The sequence below is a fragment of the Gossypium arboreum genome, chromosome 1 (assembly GCF_025698485.1).
Source record: "Gossypium arboreum isolate Shixiya-1 chromosome 1, ASM2569848v2, whole genome shotgun sequence".
Classification (NCBI taxonomy): Eukaryota; Viridiplantae; Streptophyta; class Magnoliopsida; order Malvales; family Malvaceae; genus Gossypium; species Gossypium arboreum.
The window spans coordinates 36561360-36575123 of NC_069070.1; positions in this window are offsets into that span (position 1 = coordinate 36561360).

Sequence of the window (13764 nt, forward strand, 5' to 3'; positions counted from 1 at the left end):
GGCGATGGTCTCGGGTTTGGGGTGTTACAGTACTACATTCACATAGCTAAATGAATCACTTTATTAACACACATTCTCATAATCATACTTACTTCACACTTCATCAACATATACACACACAAGGTATCAACCTATCTAAGAGCCAAAAGTTCGTTAGTCGATTGAACGAATACTATTTAAAACGAATCAACTTTTCCGATGCACATGCAAACATACCTTATCGTTTGGGTTTTTTCGAGCGTATTAATTAAAATTATTATAGCACAAATCGCTCACCTTCAAACCCAAGTTTCTTCGGGATTTAGCCGGATATAACCACACGCCCAATTGCCTTCGGGTCTTAACCCGAACATAGCAACTCGCACAAATGCCTTCGGGTCTTAGCCCGAATATAACAACTCGCACAAATGCCTTGGTCTTAGCCGGATATAACAACTCGTACAAATGCCTTGGTCTTAGCCCGGATATAACAACTCGCACAAATGCCTTGGTCTTAGCAGGATATAACAACTTCGCACAAATGCCTTGGGCTTAGCAGGATATCATTCAAATGCTCATGCACACATATATCAATATTCATGACACATCCATATTTCATTTCCGTTACTAAGGCTCAAACACAAATCATTTATCAAACCTTTCCAATTTCGGCTCAATAGCCACACACAAAGAGCATGATTTCAATTGGCTTTATAACATAGGCTCTATGCACATTCGGCTATCCGCCATAATATGACAAATCATTTCAATATAAATCAAGTAGGGTCATTACTTGAAGACTTACCTCGGATGTTGTCGAATGATTTCGACGGCTATTCGATCACTTTTTCCTTCCCCTTATCCAACTTTGGTCCTCTAAGCTCTTGAGCTTAATTCAAACAAATAGAGCTTATTTAATAATTTATCAATTTAACAATCGATTAAATACATTCATATTATACAATTAGGCGAATAGCTTTATTGACTAGTTATTCAAGCATTATACATGTGCTCTACTCATGCACCACCGAATAATAGGACTAGCTTAATACCTTGCATTTTCAATTCATAGACATCATTTCGTTCCTCACAACACACATTTTGTCCCTAACCATCATAAGAGCCCAAGGCATCACTTACAATGCCAATTCCAATTAAGTCTACCATCATAGCATTATCATATTTATGCACTTGGTAAGTTGCGTCTGAACACATTCGGCACTAGGTGTCCAAACCAATATTCCTCGAACATTAAACTCAATTTATAACCCATTCAAAATTCCTTAGCAACAAGCATTTAACAACAATGTACTTAACCAATTCCTTAAGCACACATTTGGCAACATATATATATATATATGTTAATGACTAAAACACTTAGGCCGATTCTTTCCATTTTGTATCTATGCACCTATTTGATCATTAGTTTAGTTCAAACACCCTTACACCAAGATTCATCCAATTTAACATGAAACACAAACCTAAATCCTCAATAGCTACCATGGTCGAAAGTTCTAGTCATATCCCAAAATTCAAAATTCTTAGCATGGGCTACCTAGAGGATTTGATGACTAGTTCAAATCTCAAACCATTTAACATACTTATCAAAATATATAACATTACCACCATTTTTCTTTAACCTCTACCATGGCCGAATGTTCATATCACCATCCATTTCAAAGATTTCGGCATGGTTAAGTAAGGACTTAGAATCTAGCTTAAAACCATGCTAAGATTTTAAAGGACTAGCTTGAGTTTCTTACCTTAATGAAGGCCTACCATGGCCGAATGGCTCCTCCTCTTCCTCTCTTAGAATCGGCCAAGAAGAAAACATGAGAAAGACTCCTTTGTTTCTTTTCTCTTTTCCTTATTTTATTTACTTATGTTATAAAATATAAGCTACTAACTAATAATTAATACATATTATGTGCATATAAGCCCATCATGGCCGGCCACTACTTATGATATATGGGAAATTTGACATGCAAACCCCTCATTTTTGCATGCATGATCCACTAGTCATCACACATTTCCCCATCATACTTCCAAAGTTTACTACTAGGTCCTTTCTAGTGAAATTCACATTTATAACTCTAAATCAAAACATCAAAAATGTCACACATGAGTTAACACATATTATAGGCATCAAAATAAATTTTAAATTATTTTTATGCCTCGGTTTTGTGGTCCCGAAACCACATTCTGACTAGGGTCATTTTAAGGCTGTCACAGGTTTACTTCAGATTGTGATGGTTCTAGAGTGGAAGTGGGATCGAGTAACCATGGATTTTGTGTCAGGGTTGCCTTTGACACCAATGAAAAAAGATTCAGTTTGGGTAGTTGTTGATAGACTTACTAAGTCGGCACATTTTATACCAATGCGTACTGACTATTCCCTTGAGAAATTGGTCGATCTATATGTTTCTGAGATCGTGAGACTTCATGGAGTGCCCTTGTCGATTATTTTGGATAGAGATCCGAGGATTACCTTGTGGTTTTAGAGGAAGTTGCAAGAGGCATTGGGGACAAAACTGAATTTTAGCACGGCTTTTCACCCTCAAACCGACGATCAGTCAGAAAAGGTGATTCAGATATTAGAAGACATGTTACGGTGTTGTGTTCTCGAGTTTCAAGGTAGTTGGGAAAGGTATTTACCGCTGGTCTGAAAATGGCACCTTATGAGGCTTTGTATGAATGCAAGTGTCGAACACCCTTGTATTGGACTGAGTTGAGAGAAAATCAGATACACGGGGTTTATTTAGTTAAAGAGACTGAAGAGAAAGTTAAGGTGATTTGTGACTGTTTGATGGCCGCTTCGGATAGAAAAAAATCCTATGTAGATTTGAAACGGAAAGAGATCAAGTTTCAAGACGGGTATAAGGAATCCTTATGGAGGAAAGTCCTCAGATTCGGTAGAAAGGGAAAGTTCAGTCCTCATTTCATAGGACCTTATGAGATTATCGAGAGAGTAGGGCCTGTTGCCTACCGATTGGCTTTGCCCTCAAAATTGGAAAAGATTCACGACGTGTTTCATGTGTCCATGTTACGTCGATATAGATCGGATCCTTCGCATGTGATTGCACCAATAGAGGTTAAGAGTACCTCAGACATGACTTATGGTGAACAGCCAATTAAGATCTTAGCTCGGGAGGTGAAACAATTGAGGAATAAAAGTATAGCACTCGTGAAAGTTATGGCATAGACATGGAGTCGAAGAAGCCACATGGTAACCTGAGGAGACCATGAGAGACTAATACCTGAATCTATTCACCGATAAGATTTTCAGGGATGAAAATTCCTAAGGGGGGAGAATTATAATAGCTTGATTTTGGGCCCAGTTGGAATAGTGGTTTCAAGACCACCAATCTGAAGTCAGTGAAAGTATTTTATTATTATTTTTGAGTTATAGCATGTTTATACTAGTGCATGAAAAATTTAGTGAAGAAATTTGAGTGTTTGGGAGCTTAATTGCGAAAAAGGACTAAATTGCATAAAGTGCAAAAGTCTTGATTTGATAGCTAAGGGTGTTAAATTGCTATGCATCATAAATTAGGGGTCTTTAAAGGGAAAATATACCCTAAAATAGTGCTTGGCTGGCCATGAGACAAGAAAGTCAAAATTAAGTGAGGTTTTGGTAACCTATTTTGACTAGTAATAACATTAAAATAAAACCAAAAGGCTTCATCTTTTTATTTCTTCTTCTTCACCAATTTTCAACATCAAAAAGGGGGTTTAGAGAGTTCAAAATATCATCCATTAATATCTCTTGCAAGTAAGTCATTTAGAAGGTTATTCTTAATGATGTTTGTATTTTTAGACCCTTTGTAACATGAGCTTTCTAATAAGGGGACTATTTTGCAAAATGGTTGAAAGTCTAGGGTTTTAGCATGGGAGTGTTCATGGTGTTTTCTAAAATTTTATGGAAGAAAATGAGTTATGGGTGTGTAATAAACAACTTTTGTGAAATAGTTTTCATGGAAACCCTAACTAGGGACCATTTTGCATAAGTTGAAAATTAGAAGATAAATGTGAGAAATAATGGAAATTTTGGGTTGCTATGAGAGTAAAAAGGGGTTGGCTAGGCTTAAGATATGAAGAGAGTCGATAAAAATAGATTTTCGAATCTAGGGGTAAAACGATCATTTTGCAAAAGTCTAGGGGCAAAATGGTTATTTTGCCCAATTTTTAAATTGTTGAGTAGCTAGATTAATAAAATGATTAAATTTGTGAATTTTTATCATTATAGATCAAGAATTACAAAATTCGGGCCTAGACCGGGGAAAATCAAAACAAGTGGACTAAGCCAAACTAGTTGTTTACATTTTGTAATCCGAGGTAAGTTGTATGTAAATAATACAACTACATTATTATTATATGTGTTAGAATTGATATAGCATAAATTGCTTGTTTGTGGAAATGATTCTATATGATGAATATTGAGATAGTAGAACTCCTATTTGAACCTTAGGAAATAAATCGGATATTCATGCCATGACACTTGTGTTATTTGTGTGCTAGTGTAATACATGTCTAGGACATGCATCGGCCACATTATGAGAGCCAGTGTAAGACCACCGGGACATTGCATCGGCATTGAGATAGGAGCTAGTGTAAGACATGTCTGGGACATGCATCGACCTCGAGATGTAAGCTAGTGTAAGACATGTTTGAGACATGCATCGGCTATGAGATGTGTCAGTGTAAGACCATGTCTGGGACATGACATCGGTACAGATATGTGCGAGCTAATGTAAGATCATGTCTGGGACATGACGTCGGCCACGATTTCGATAGTCAGTGTAAGACCATGTCTGGGACATGGCATTGGCATTATACCCTATGTTTGAGGCTTAGTGAATACCGATCGCATTCATTATAGTTCAAAGATGAGAGTGACAATTTAAGTTAAATGAGAAAAGTATAACCATGTTGTGAGTGGTACAAGTACCTATTTGAAAGGTATGAGATGTGAGCTCAAAATATGCTATGTGAGTTGTATTAGATAGTGATAAGTAAGTTGTGCTTATGCCTAATTTTGTATTCTGAGCATGATGATGAATTGTAAAGTTGTTATATTTATTTGCATGCAACTTACTAAGCTTTATGCTTACTCCCTCTCCTTTCCATTTTCTTATAGTGCCACCTAATTAGCTCGAGGATCATCGGACGTCGGAGGCATCGATCACACTATCAACCAAAGCACTTGGTATAGTTGGTTCTATTATCTTGAATATGGCATGTATAGGGCTTAGATTTATGAGTTTTGTGTCATTGTTAATTGGCCAAGTGTGTTGGCTTAATTTAGCATTTGATTCATTTTGTATAAGGCCATGGAAAATGGCTAATATTGAAAGTTATTATGTGAATGCAAGCTAGAATTTTATGAATGTGAAATTGTTGGCATGGTTGAATAAATGTAATGTATATAGGTCTTAACTATGGTTATTTGATTGAGAAATCATATTAAGTTAACCTTTGATATGTCGGTTGATGTTAGATTGCGTTTCAGGGTGGCAAAAGGCTTGGTAGATAGCATTATATTGTCTACACGGGTAGACACGGGTGTGTGTCTAGGCCGTATGTGACATTCGGTCAGCCTCACGGTGTTTTGTTCGACCGCGTGTACCCTGCACGTTAATTTTACAAGTCAGTATGCACGGTAGTAAACACACAGGCAGAGACACAGCCTTGTGTCTCAGCCGTGTGGAGGACACGGCCTCTGGCCACGGGCGTGTGCCTTGGCTGTGTTCCCCTTATTGGATGCTGACGTTAGAAATAGAATGTCAAGGTTTTTAGAGACGGGCTAGGACAGGGGTGTGTCATAGTCGTGTAAGGGACACCAGCTATAGACACGGGCGTGTGCAGGCTATGTGAAAAACCCTATAGGTTCGAATTTAGAATTTAATTCACACGAGCTCGGGGCATAGGTGTGTCCCCTTGTGCTTAGGCCGTGTGAACCACACGGAGCATCAACACGGCCATGTCATAATAGCCACATGAGCGTGTTGCCCTTCCACTCGGGCGTGTACCCTGTTTCAAGGGTCATCCGTATTAACTTAGTTTAAGGACTCGAGTTGGTTCCGAATGGCTTCCAATGAATATTTGAGGCCTCGTAGGCCCATATTAAGGAGTTTAAACAAAGTTTGAAAAAGTTTTAAATTTGATCAAGTCTTGGTGACTCAAAAACATTTGAATGAATGTGTTTAAGTTTAGTAACGCCTTGTATTCCGTCCCAGCGTAGGGCATGGGTGTAGGGTGTTACATTTGATGATGCTTTCTTTCATTAAATAATTATAATATTTCTCTTTTTATAAAGGCAAAGAGGGTAGGGGACCTGTAACAGGTCGTTTCGGTAGTGTCAAAAATAGTGGTTTCGGGACCACAATTCTGATGAGTGAGTTATTATTTATTTATTGTCTATAGGATTATATTTAGGTCGTATTAAAATTTTGTTAAGAAATTTTAATGTTTAAATGGTTAATTAAGTAAAAATGACTAGATCGTAAAAGGTGTAAAAGTTGAATTCTATTAGCTAAAGGGGCTAAATGGATATGCAAAGGAAAGCTATGGACTTATAAGGTAATTATACCATAATTAAGATAGTGGATTGTGATGGATAGTTTTTATGGTAGTTTAAATGGTTTATAAAGGTTAAATTGGTAATTTATTAAATAAATGGAAAACATAAACTAAAACTATGTGTCATCTTCCTTATTCTTTCATTTGAAAACCTAAAATTAGCTATTAAAGAAGAATTTAGGTTCGACTAACATATTTTGATTGCATAGTGAGTTTTCAACCCTCATTTTTAATGATTTTTATGTTTTTGAGTTTGTTTTAGCTTTAATCTAGCTAGCTGGGGGTTAATTTTCAGAACTGTTAAAGGTTGAGGGACTTGCCATGGGTTTTTTAGATGGTTTTGATGTTAGTTGATAGATTATTAATCTTTGTTGTAAAATAAACAAATTTTGTTAAGTAATTTTTGATGAATTTTAGAATTAGGGATTAAATTGTTAAAATTGTAAATCTATGGGTTTTATTGTGAAATGTTGGTATGTATGGGTTGTTTCAAGGTCCCTTGTAACGTTTGTGAAGTTGGATTTGGGCTAAAATGAGTTATATTTAAGTTATGAGGTTAAGGACTAAATTGTGAAAAGTCAAAGTATTAGGTGAAAATTTGTAATTTTTTATAAATATGAACTATGAATTAAATTGAATACTAGAAGTACTTAATTGATTGAAATTATCAATTTAGGTCAAGATAAACCACATTCAGACTTAAATCGAAGAAAAACTAAAGCTTCGATTAATTCGACTCTACTTATACGATCTTAGTTATCGAGGTAAGTTCGTATGAACTGTGATCTTTTTAATATTAGGTAAATTGAATGTTTACTATGTTGTTTTAATATAAATGAATCTATATATAAATGTATCCATGTTATGATGAATTGATGGATAATGACTCCCGATTGAACCTTAAGAATTCTTAGGATATGAATGACATGTCGTTAAGGATTTCATGTTTCAAGTGCTGGTCTTGAATGTCTTACCGATGGCTGAGGTCTTGTATTTTTTGCGGATTCTCCACAACTCATGTGAGTAGCATCGTGTAGCTTACTCATGTGAGTAGCATCGTGTAGCTTACATTCTGACCCATAGCTCGTGTGAGCAGGCCTATTTCTTAGCTCGTGTTAGTAATGATATAAAAGAAAGGTTACAGTTATATGTAAAGGCACACTATGTGTGAGCTTTCCCAAGTATCCGATGTAATTCTATATGGTTCAACGAGTAAGAAAAGGAGTGGAATGGTAAGTAAGTTAATGGAAATGTTCATGATTTTATGAAAAGGTTGATGCATATGCAATGTATCTTATAAAATCTACTTATGATATAAATGACTTTATATGTGATGTTGATGAACCTACTAACATGTGAGCTTGGTGATGCTTGAATAGGCTTACATTAATCTCATGGCATTGGTAATGGTTTATGCTTAATTTATGAATTGTGTAAATGACATGGTAAGTTTAGTCTAAGTTTATATAAGCTTACTAAGCATTCGTTGCTTACGTAGTTTTTTTTATAGGTTAGTGGAAGCTTGACCAGCTGGAAGCTCATCGAAGACCTATCACACTATCCAGCAGTCAATTCGGTAGGTTTTGAGTAATTTTGGCCACGGTTGATAATGGCATGTATAGGTTTTTTTTTGTAATGGTATTTTGAGAATGTGTTAATGATGACTTGGCAGTTTATGCTTTGAAGTTTGTTTGATTTGGTGATCTACAAAGCCTTACTAAATTATATCATTTAGGTCACTTTTAAGTGCATGTATATAAGGTTCTTTTGGTATGTTTGTAATGGCTTGATAATGGTCATTTCTGATATGTTAGGTAGTTAATTGAGCTAGGCTATTATGCTTGGAAATATGCAATCTTGACTTATTTTGGTAAGTGATGTTTTTGGATATATTTGTGGTGCCTTTGAATGACATATCGTTTAGATGAATTAGGGTGTTTAAGATGGCATTTTTATGTAACACCCCTAACCCGTATTTGTCGCCAGAGTATGGCTTCGAGGTATTATGGATCAATACACATCATTTAATATCCAAATCTTATACATTCATACATTCATATACAAATATCATTCAGTATAGTCACATTGTCCCTAATTAGGGCCTACGAAGCCTTAAACATGCTTTAGAAGTGGTTCGGGACTAAACCGATAACATATGGAAATTTTGGAGACTTAGCAAAAATTTTACATTTCAAGGGTCACACGCCCGTGTGAACAGGCCGTGTGCCTCACACAACTAGTAGACATGCCTGTGTCATAGATCGTGTGGAAATAGGGCATACATACTGACTTGCATCACACGGCCGAAGACACGCCCGTGTTCCAAGTCATGTGAAAACTGGAGGATATACTGACTTATCAACACGGCTAAGTCACACGCCCATGTGCTAGGCTGTGTGCCATTTAGGGAGTATACTGACTTGTATCACACGACCTATCACACGCCTGTGTGTGAGGCCGTGTGGAGCATACTGACTTCAATTCTATTTCAACACCAGGGGACAAATGGTCGTGTAACCAGACCATGTGTCACACATGGCTGTGACACACACCTATGTAGACAAAAATAGGCTATTTGCAAAGCTATTTTGACACCCTATTTTCACAAGCATACACAAGCATAAATGACAACATTTTTACAACTCAATAGACAACCATTCCATAACAATTCATACACATATAATACCATTTCTTCCTACCATTCAAATGCTTAACTAACATCATACAGCTTCCATTCATATACCTTTCAAATAACAAGACACATTTGCATATTTTCCATTCCATCAAACATTTGACAAAACATACTAAAACATACTATCAAGATTAGCCAAATCACATGGCTTAGCCTTTATACAAAATATACCAAAATCATGATTTCAAGTAACCATATTTATTATCTTTAAAACTAGCCTATACATGTCATATTTACAATTATCCATAATTTCAAAAGTACCAATCAACAATTGGATAATGTGATGTGAAACTCCGACTTGTCCGAAACGAGCGAGCTAACGAACCTCTATAAAACATAGAAAAAGAAACAGGGTAAGCTTTATAGCTTAGTAAGCCCGTATTTCAGAATTAAACTTACCATTTGTACCAAATCAAGATAAATAAATAAGCTAAACTCTTACAATTTCGAAATGCCTAACACAAGTATTCATCAATAGGTTAGTCATATAAATACATGAAATCATCCATTATCTCAATATATATATCATACCAAATTCATATATCATGGACATCATATTCAACATTTCACTCACAATCATATATTCGATAATTCACTCAATAACAATATTCATCAATATAAACATTATTTATGCCCATTGTACCCATTAGAACTTCAAAGGATACCCGGGTGATATGCATCAGTATTCCGTCAATTCATTATCATTTCCAATTTTTTGAGCAATGATCAGTAAGCTCCTCTTGAGCTGATGGACAGTAAGCTCTGACGAGCTGAAACAGTATGCTCTGATGAGCTAGAATATCAGTAAGCTCATATGAGCTGTGGTGAGTCCGCAACAAATGCAGGAGCTCAACCAAATCGGTAACCCTAGTGACATGTCACTCGTATCCTACGAATTCATACGGTTCAAATGGGGCTCGATAACCATCAATCTATATTAATTAGGCACTCATATTCAAAGTATATCAATTCCTCAATTATATACATACATTTCAAATAAATACAAATATTTAAAATTTCGATTCTAATTATACGAACTTACCTCGTATCGCTCGAATAAAAACTATCGGCTATTCATCAATCTTCCTTTTTCCCTGATCTAAACTTGATCTCGGCTTATCTTTATTTATATATTATCAAATTCAATACATTCAGCATTCAGTCTATTCAATTTAGTCCATAATTCATATTTTGGCAAATTTACACATTTGCCCCTCTACTTTCACATTATTTACAATTTAGTCTTTATCACATAAAATTGCAAATTCATGCAATTTAGTACCAACTCATGCCTAGCCGAATTTCATAGGAAATCCTAACGGCCCATATCTTTCATTATTTCACACTTTTAACCACCTAATTTTACATTTTCTTAATTTAATTCCTTTTTGACATTTTGTCAAAAATCACTTTACAAAACTAGTTTAACTATCAATAAACTTTCATAATCTGTCCTCAATATCAATTTACTCAAACGTTCAAATGGTAACATGTTAAGTCTTTAACAGTTTCGAAATCTAAGGTACGGGATAGTTAGAATACGAAGCGATGCTATCAAAAACGTAAAAATCATTAAAAACCAAGCAAAAATGGCCTTACAATTGAAGCATGCACTAGCCGAACCTTTAAAACTCAACAATGGCTTTCTAACTTTCTCATTTTCGGTTAGGGAAGAAAGACGGACACCATTTTCTTATTTAATTACCAAATTACAAAGTTAACATTTAAAAACATTAGTAATTACACCAATTACCAAGCCAATATCATCCATTATCACATAAAAGGGTTAAATACTACTTAAGGACCTTAAATTTAAGGTTCTATAGCTATTAGATGGTTTTAGCTAATAGAATACAAGTTTTACGCTTTAAGCAATTTAGTCCTTTTTACCGAATTAAGCATTCAAACAGTAAAATTTCTTTACGAAACTTTCATACAATAATTCTATTATGCTGTAAACTTTAATAAAATAATAAAATAAATATTTTAACCTCAGATTTGTGGTTCCAAAACCACTATTTTAGTTTGACTCAAAAACGGGCTGTTACAACTCCCCCTTAGGGAATTAATTCCCCAAAAATCTTACCAGTGAATAGGTTAGGGTACTATTTCCGCATAGCTTCCTCGGGTTCCCACGTAGCTTCCTTGATTCTGTGTTTATGCCAAAGAACCTTTACTAGAGTTATGCACTTATTTCTCAATTTTTTGATTTCACGAGCTAAAATCCTGATCGGTTCTTCGCTATACTTCAAATCAGCTTGTATCTCAACATTTACCGGAGAAATCACATGTGATGGATCAGATCTGTGTTGATGTAACATAGAAATGTGAAAGACATTATGAATCTTTTCAAGTTCTGACGGTAAAGCTAGTCGATATGCTACTAGCCCTATTCGTTCAATAATCTCATATGGCCCAATGAAACGTAGTCTCAACTTTCCTTTTTGGCCAAATCGAAGAACCTTTTTCCATGGTGACACCTTTAGAAGCACTCGGTCCCTTACTTGAAACTCAATTTCTTTACATTTCAAATCCGCGTATGATTTCTTTCAATCTAAAGCTGCTTTTAAACTGTCATGAATCTTTTTCACTTTTCCTTCAATTTCTCTAAATAATTCAACCCCATGAATCTTTTTCTCACTTAGCTCAGTCCAGTATAATGGAGTTCGACATTTGCGACCATATAAAGCTTTGTACGGTGCCATCTTTATACTCGTTTAAAAACTGTTGTTATATGCGAATTCAATCAATGATAAGTATTTTTCCCAATTACTCTCAAACTCTAAAATACAACATCTCAACATTTCTTTGAAAATCTGAATAACTCTCTCAGTTTGATCGTCTGTCTGAGGATGAAAAGCTGTACTGAAATTCAATTTTGTACCTAGGACTTCTTGCAGTTTCTTCCAGAATCGCGACGTAAATCTCGTATCTCTGTCAGAAATAATAGATAGTGGCACCTCGTGTAGCTGAACAATCTCAGAAATGTACTATTTAGCTAATCTGTTAAGTGAGTAATCTATATTTATAGGTATGAAAGAGCAGATTTTGTTAGCCGATCAACAACAACCCAAATAACACTTTTCTTTTTCGGAGTTAGGGGCAATCTCGACACAAAATTCGTTGTAACTCTATCCCATTTCCACTCAGGAATCATCACAGGCTATAGTAAATCCGATGGTACTTGATGTTCAGCTTTGACTTGTTGACAAATCAAACATTTAGAAACAAACTCTGAGATATCTCGTTTCATGCCTTGTCACCAATAAAACTTTTCCAAATTGTTATACATTTTGGTACTTCTCGGATGAACATATAGGCAGCTATGGTGTGCTTCGCGTAAAATCTTCTGAACGAGTTCTGAATTTCTCAGTATACGAATTCTATTCTGAAACCTTAAACAATCATCAGTTCCAATCTGAAACTTTGAATCAGGGATATTCTCACATTAAATTCGTTTAGCTTGCAATTCGCGGTCAGCTTTTTGAGCTTCACAGATTTGTTGAAGAAATACTGGTTTAGCTTTTAATTTAGCTAAAATAGACCCATCATCACAAATCATCAATTGGGTGTTCATTGCTCATAATGCAAACAAAGATTTTTAGCTTAGGGCATCAATAACAATATTAGCTTTTCCCGGGTGATAATCAATCACAAAGTCATAATCTTTTAATAACTCAAGCCATCTTCATTGTGGCAGGTTCAAATCTTTCTGTGACATCAGATATTTTAAGCTTTTGTGATCCGTATAAATGTGGCATTTCTCACTGTATAAGTAGTGTCGCCAAATTTTCAACGCAAATACAATTGCACCCAACTCTAAGTCATGTGTCGGATAATTCTTTCCATGCGGTTTCAATTGTCGAGAAGCATAAACTATAACCTTTCCTACTTCCATCAAAACACATCCCAGACCGTTTAATGATGTGTCGCTATAAATCACAAATTCCTTCCCCGATTCTGATTGAACCAATTCTGGTGCTTTAGTTAACAATACTTTCAACTCTTTGAAACTCTACTAACATTTTTCCAACCATTCAAACTTCACATCTTTTTGAAGAAGTCGTGTCATCGGTGTCGCAATCATCGAGAATCCTTTCACGAATCTTTGGTAATAACTCGCTAAGCCCAGAAAACTACAGACTTCAGACACGTTTTTCGAAGGTTTCTAATTAATAATGGTAAAAATCTTACTCGGGTCAACTCTAATACCATCAGCTGAAACAATAGGCCTCAAAAAGCTAACCTCACGGAGCCAAAACTCGCATTTGCTAAATTGTGCATCTAACACCCCACACCCGAGCCCTACGCCCAGACGGGATACGAGGCATTACCACACTTAAGCACATGATTAATATCATATCAATGTCATTAAGGCTCGATCAAATTTAAAACTTTTTCGAACTTTGTTTAAACTCCTTAATATGGGCCTACGAGGCGCCAAACATCCATTGGAAACCATTCGGGACCAACCCGAGTCCTTTAACTAACTTTAAAAAAATAACTCTTGAAAC